General features: G+C 45.2%; 1 protein-coding gene across 14 annotated transcripts in view; it reads left to right on the top strand.

Moving 5' to 3' along the window:
* Positions 1-651: 651 nt before the first annotated feature.
* Positions 652-6,769, top strand: part of STX7 (syntaxin 7) — a 53,371-nt gene continuing 47,253 nt past the window's right edge. For all 14 annotated transcript variants that reach the window (XR_014065772.1, XR_014065775.1, XR_014065780.1 and 11 more), the window contains exon 1: positions 652-738. The gene's annotated coding sequence lies outside the window, so the exon portion shown is untranslated. The remainder of the gene's footprint in view (positions 739-6,769) is intronic.

Genomic DNA, 6,769 nt, shown 5'->3' with positions numbered 1-6,769 from the left:
ATTCTTTACTACTACAGCTCCTGAGAATCCCCAATACAAACACCTCATTAATTAATTTGGTATTTCTTTCACCTGAAGTAACTGATGGTTTTTATCTAACGATTACTTTATGTTTGAATATTTATCATAAGAACATTCTTTGCTCACTTCAAATCTTGTGAAAATTACTTCCTGCCTTTCAAGGATGCTATGAAAACTTGTCTAAGAGAGCACAAGGAAATTACTCTTCGTTTATTCCTTCATTGTTCCTGTTAGAACTGCAAGACCTGCATATTTATACATTTGCATTTTTTTAATAGACCTGTGAATACGGTCTACTGTAGAGTTATGTGTTGGGAAACAAGACAGGCATGCGCTGATGATGCGGCCTGGAGTCTATGGAGGCCGAAATCACCCGATAAAGAAAACAGCAGCTCTCCATTCACTCTTCTTATTTTTCACATGTAAACTAGGGCGTTCGCCATCTGCACTTCAGACCTCAAAGAACACCTCCTGTGTAATTTTGCAGGAACCCCCATTTCTTAGCTTAGACCCAGAGTGGGCGGGGAAGGCGCTGTCACTCAACTCCACTGGCCAATGAGAGGGGAGAAAGCCCCGCCTCCTTCCCTGGGAGGTATTGCGGGCATGCGCAGTGGGCGTTCCAGCGCCACCACCCATCAGCTGAGAATCGTAGCTGGCGGCTCAGGGGCCCTTGGGTCCCCGCGGCCAAAGAAGGAGAAGGAAGCCGAGGAGGTCGGGGTAAGAGGAGCCTCGGGAGGGGGTGTCCCTGGCGGAGCGCCCCGAAAGCGTGTGTCCCCATGGCTGCCGCACCACCTTGTTTTTTGTACGCGTTGTCAGGTGGCCGCCGCCCCTGCGCTTTGCGGCAGGCTCCCGGGAGTCAGAGGGCCAGCGCTAACCCTGCCCCGGGAGAGCGCTGCTCCCCACGCCCCGCGGGCTGGCGCGGGTGCGCCGTCTGATCAGGCGGGTCCCGCTGGCCCTGCCAGCCCGGCCCGCCCAGCGCCGGCTGCGCTGCAGCCTCGCCTCCGCCCCCGGCCGCCCCGGCCGCCCCGGCAGCGCTCGCTCAGGCGCACCGGCGGGCTGCGCGCTCCGGGGTGGGGCTGGTGCCCGAGCCGCTCCGGCCCAGCTCAGGAATCCAGTTTCTACCTCCGGCTGGACACGAGTTGACCTCTTCCTCTTTTTAACGCACGGATTTAGAAAACGCGCTTTAAAGTTCTCCTGTCGAACACAGAACAACTGAAGACATTTATTTCTGTAGTAAAGGAGCCGTCTGTTTATTCGAAGGCTCATCGTGGTTGGTTTTCAGTTTGGCAAGGAGAGTTTGACATGCAGCCTTTCTTTGATCTTTTCAGTGCAGCAAAGTGTTGGTCGCTCTTTCATGTCCGACTCTTGTGCGACCCCCTGGACTCTAGCCCGCCAGGCTCCTCTGTCCGTGGAATTTTCCAGGCAGGAATACTGAAGTGGGCTGCCATTCCCTTCTCCAGGGAATCTTCCCTACCCATGGCCAAACCCACTCTCCTGCATTGTAGGCAAATTTTTTACCATCTGAGTACCTGCCCTTAATTGATTTGCAGAAAACCCTTTGCAGATACATAAAATATTCCAGGATGCCTCCCTACCCCTCCCCTCTTGTTTTTTAGGTTGTTACTTTCCTTCAATCAGACAAAAAGAAAAAAATGCCCTTCTGGTCAAATGCTGTATAGTTTTTTTCTCTCAAGTTTCTTTACATTTGCTTAGCTCTCATAGACATACGTTAATTTTTGTTTAATTCAGATCAACATATTCTGACCATAATTATATATCATTAAAGCTTGCAGAGCATCTGGAAGAAAAGGAAATGGTTATGAAATGCTGTTCAGTGATACTGGAGGTGAACATTTCTTCTGGAGTTGTCCCGATCACCGCCCCCACGCCCCCAGGGCAGAGACTTATAGCAGTGTTAAACTGTGTGTTATGATGTGGACAGGCCTCTGCTTTGCAGGCTGCTTTAAGAAGTTTGTCCCAGACTTTTGACTGGTTAAGAATTATGCTCTACTTCAGATTTTCTGAAGAAGTTAATATGATACCATGTTAACTCATTAACATCTACATTTTTCTTCAGATATCTTCTGCTGTTCCTGATCTCAAAATCAATCTGAATTTTGATTATGATCCCAAACTTTAGCCAGGGGCTGCTGGTTTAAAAATAAAGCGTATAGAACACCTGCAGTAAGTCTGAGTAAAGTTTGCTGTAATTCTGTTTAATTTGAAAGCTTAGTGCATGAAAGAGTGAAAAATAATTCTTAGGATTGTGGACCAAACCCAGATAGTATGATAATTTAACGGATGGAGGAGCTGAGCTAACAAATGCAGTTAATGCAGCTTATGTAGACAATGCTCATGCCTGTAGTAGAGTGATCACCCTCACATCTGTGGAACATCTTCTGTGGCCCCAGCACTTGTGAATTCCACAAAACTGGCAGACTTGTCTCGCTCATATTTATATTCTGGAGGTAGGAATAGATAATAAATGATGTACCGACAGATCATTTTAAATGATGATTAGCACTATGATGCAATAGGTTAAATCAGCAGAGTGGCAGAATGGTGACTTCTGACTTCAAATCAAAGTGACTGTAGAATACTTCTCCAGCCATGTGACTCGACTTTGCCTGGAGAAGAAGAGCAAGTCACTGAGGGAGGGGGCGGGGGTCATGGGAGGAGCCCTCCAGGGAGAGGAAATAGCATGGAGCAGTGGCCCAAGACAGCAATAAGTTTGGGACATCCTGGATCTGAAAGAAAGCCCTAGAGTTCTCTGTCTTAGTAGTGGTTTTATTAACCCTCAGACTGGGTGTGTGTTCTTAGGAAATAGGTACATTTATTTTACAAATGTTTATTAAGCACTTATTATATATACAGATACTGAAAGTAGAGCAGTCTACGCAATAGACCAAAAAAAAAAAAAAAGCCCCAAAAACAAACAAACAAAAAAACCTGTCCTTCTGGGAACTTATCATTTTGGAGCACAGATTCGAGGGAAGTACTGCTGATGCTCACCATTAAGAAAGTGAAACTGACTATAAACTATTTCTATTGCTTTATCCACACTGCATTTACAGAGTGTGACCTTTATGTTAATGGGAATTTTAAGGCTTCTGCACTGCGCCCTGTAGTAACTAGGAATAATGTTTGATGCTTAAGATTCCTTTTAAAAATCCCTTTTGTTCTTTTATTTATGCTCTTTAGAAACAGTCTTAAGATTCTCAGTACAAGTATTGCACTTTGATCCTCTCTTCCCATCTTTCTGTTTATAGTGTTTTTGTATCCTCATAGAATGCTAATTTTTGAGATGTTTGGTGAACACTCGTCAATAGAACTTTGCTGAAATGGAAATGTTCCATCCATGAGCTGTCCAAGCCAGTGGCCACACATGTGTGAACACTTGATAGTGCAGGTTTAGATAATGAGGTATAGTTATTCTGAGCCATAAAACTAGGAATTCTGAATGGGCTTTCAGAAGTATACAGCATGAGTGCTTTGGTGCATTTTAGCTCTGGGCTACGTGCTAGAGAGTGATGTGCAAAGCAGACATCAGAATAACTTGGTTGATGTAACCTGTGTGCAAAGATCATACACTTTTAAATCAGTTTACAGTTAGCTATCTGTTTCTATGTATTTTACAGTATAGTTGGTTGTTTTGATCCTTTGTTTCTCATAGCTCATCATCAGGAGAGCCAATCACTGTTGTCTTTTAGATATCACTATGAGCAGAGTAAGAGAAGATGAGGAAGCTATGCAGCTGTGTTACCTTGATTCATCATGAAGTCGCCCCAGGCCTATTTCCCCATCTTCTTGAGTTTAGCCATATTTCATACAGGGTCTGCAGAAAGGTGGTAAATTTGGTGTTTCTAAACTGAGTGGCCTTACCTGTCCTTAATTTTGTTATACAGGGCAGCAACAACATGGTTTTGTGTTTTAAAATACAGTAGGCTCTAAGATTCAGCTTCAAATTTTAGCTCTTTTCTTACATTAAGCGTGTTACTTATTCTCATTATGCCTCAGTTTCTTCGTGTAAAAAATCATAATTATTGTTGTACCTATCTCCATAGGCTTGGTGGAAGAATCAACTGAGAAAATAAACATGGAAGTCCTAAACACAATGCTTAGGAAATAGTGTTAGCCATAATCTTGTTGAGTTTTTCTTTCCCTTCCATAGATCAGTTTCTTTTCATTCTTAGCTCAGCACTGAGCCAAGAGAATCACCACTGCACCCTTCCTCTAAGGAAATGCCAACCAGTCCAACAGTGGCAGCCCTTTTGAATGAATGACGCTTAGTTGTCTCACCAGCAGAAACTTCCTCAAATGTAGGCGCTTGAGTAAAGGGAAGAGGAAAACTGGTAGTTTGTAGCTATTTGGTTAATTCTCTGAAGAGCAGAAAAGGAGACCATAAAAGAAAACAGTGGGAAGGCTTATCCTAGGCTTGTTGAGTCTTGAAGGTTAAAGTTAATGCTGTAATATGAAGTGGCAGTCCACGGGAATCAGTGATCATACTCCCCCTCTGGGGGAGAAAGTGGGCCTCAGCTAATCCTTGGTCGGGTGGTCCTGAGACAGGGAAGGTGGTTACGATCTGTTGATGCTGTTCCTGCGGATGCAAGAGCGGAGCTCTCCTTTCTTCTGTGTAGAGTAGGAAAGGTCTTTGGTCCCTGGATGTGCATTATCTCATTTGGATCCTGGCAGCAGGCCCAAATGTTAAGTAGAGAGTTCCCATTTTTGCCAGTTACACTGGCAGCTGAAAAGACAGTTGGTGACTTCCTGCAGCTTCAAAGGCATAGAGACACTACAGGGAGTGAAGAGTGTGACTTGGAGACGTGGATGTGAGACTTATTTGTGTGTGTGTGCACGGAAGAGCACCCCCAAGAGAGTACATAAAGAAGGAAGAGGAACAAGGCCGTGAGCCTAGTTGATAGAGGGAAAGAAGGAAGAAAGATATCAGTGAGCCAGGAGGAAGTTGCCCCCGTCTATACAGTAGAATATTGTTTGGCAGTGAACAGGAAGGGAGAAGGCAATGGCAATGCACTCCAATACTCTTGCCTGGAAAATCCCATGGATGGAGGAGCCTGGTGGGCTGCAGACCATGGGGTCTCGAAGAGTCGAACACGACTGAGCGACTTCACTTTCACGCATCGGAGAAGGAAATGGCAACCCACTCCAATGTTCTTGGCTGGAGAATCCCAGGGATGGGGGAGCCTGGTGGGCTGCTGTCTGTGGGGTCGCACAGAGTCAGACAGACTGAAGCGACTTAGCAGCAGCAGCAGCAGCAGCAGTGAACAGGAAGGAAGAATCGATACATGCTGCAACATGGATGCCCTTGAAAACATGCTGAGAAAAAGAAATCTGTCACAAAAGAACACATTGTATGATTCCTTTAATATGAAATGTACAGAACAGGCAAGCCTGTAAAGACATAAAGTAGATGAGTGGTGGCCTGCAGCTTAGGAGCTTGTTGAGAAATGGGGAGTCGCTGCTAATGGGTATGAGCTTTATTTGGGGGATAAGGAAACGTTCTAGCAGTGATGTCATGGTTGCACAACTTTTTATTAGGAGTATTTAAAAACACCGTTGGATGGTGCACTTTAAATGGGTGAGTGTATGCTGTGTGAATTGTATCTAAGTAAAGCTGCTATGCTCAGTTTCATCCACCTCTTTGGACTGCAGCCCAGCAGGCTTCTCTGTTCATGGGATTATTCAGGCAAGAATACTGGAGTGGGTTACCATTTCCTTCTCCAGGTGATCTTCCTGACCCAGGAATTAAACCTGCATCTCCTGTGTCTCTTGCATTGGCAGGCAGAATCTTTACCCACTGAGCCATCAAGGAAGCCCTTTTCAAGCCCCAAGCTCTTATTGGGGGAAAAAAGATGCAAAATTTAAAGATCTAGTTGGTGGTTTGTAGGGAGCTTGGGATATAGTGTTGATCTCGCTGAATCTCAGGTCCAGTGTAGTTTGGGTCCTCAGCTGTTCAGGTGGCTGCAAGCCCAAGTCCAAGGCTACCTGGGAGTAATCTTACTCCTGCTGCCCTGCTGCAGTGGTTTCTACTGTTTGAGTAGAGGTTTGATTAACCCTTTTATGAAATTGGTTTTGGGTCTCTCTCAATGACTTAGTGAAGTCCATAGGGCTCAGAATAGATGAACTGGACCTGTCAATCAGGGAGGGAGAATGGAGAGATCTAAAACCTCCCAGAAATTCCAGGGTGGCCTCTATACAGCAGAGTACAGGCATGGCCCCAGTACTGTTTTTTCTGTCTGAGCCGTTCCACTGTTGTACTTCCTACCAGCACCGACCATTAGATCAAAGACACATATTTCCTTGTGGTCTCTTCCATCCTGATTACCAGAAATCTCCAGTGGGTTCTTCTTGCAACATATTCAAACCAAACCTAGCATCCAGAGCCCACCCTCTTCTGTGACATCAGTTTTATGGGGCAGCAGAGACAGGTAGTGTTAGAACCAGAACCCTGGAATTGAATCCCACCTCTGCCTAGTGGGTCGTTTGGGGTACCTTTCCAGTTACTTAATCTTCATAAGCCACAGTTTGCTCATTGGTAAAGCCAGGTTTATTTGCCACTACCTACTTTAAAGGGGCTGCAGTCCATGGGGTCACTAAGAGTGGGAAGACACAACTGAGTGACTTCACTTTCACTTTTCACTTTAAAGGGGAGAACTTGAAAATTAAATTAGACAGCCTATGTGAAATGCTTTTCATTTCACAGATGTGCAGTAAACGTTAGGCCATTGCA

This window comes from Giraffa tippelskirchi, chromosome 9, assembly GCF_054371585.1.
Source record: "Giraffa tippelskirchi isolate mGirTip1 chromosome 9, T2T-mGirTip1v1.2.pri, whole genome shotgun sequence".
Taxonomy (NCBI): domain Eukaryota; kingdom Metazoa; phylum Chordata; class Mammalia; order Artiodactyla; family Giraffidae; genus Giraffa; species Giraffa tippelskirchi.
Note: the sequence above shows the minus strand (reverse complement) of the source record. Positions and strands in the feature narration are given on the sequence as shown.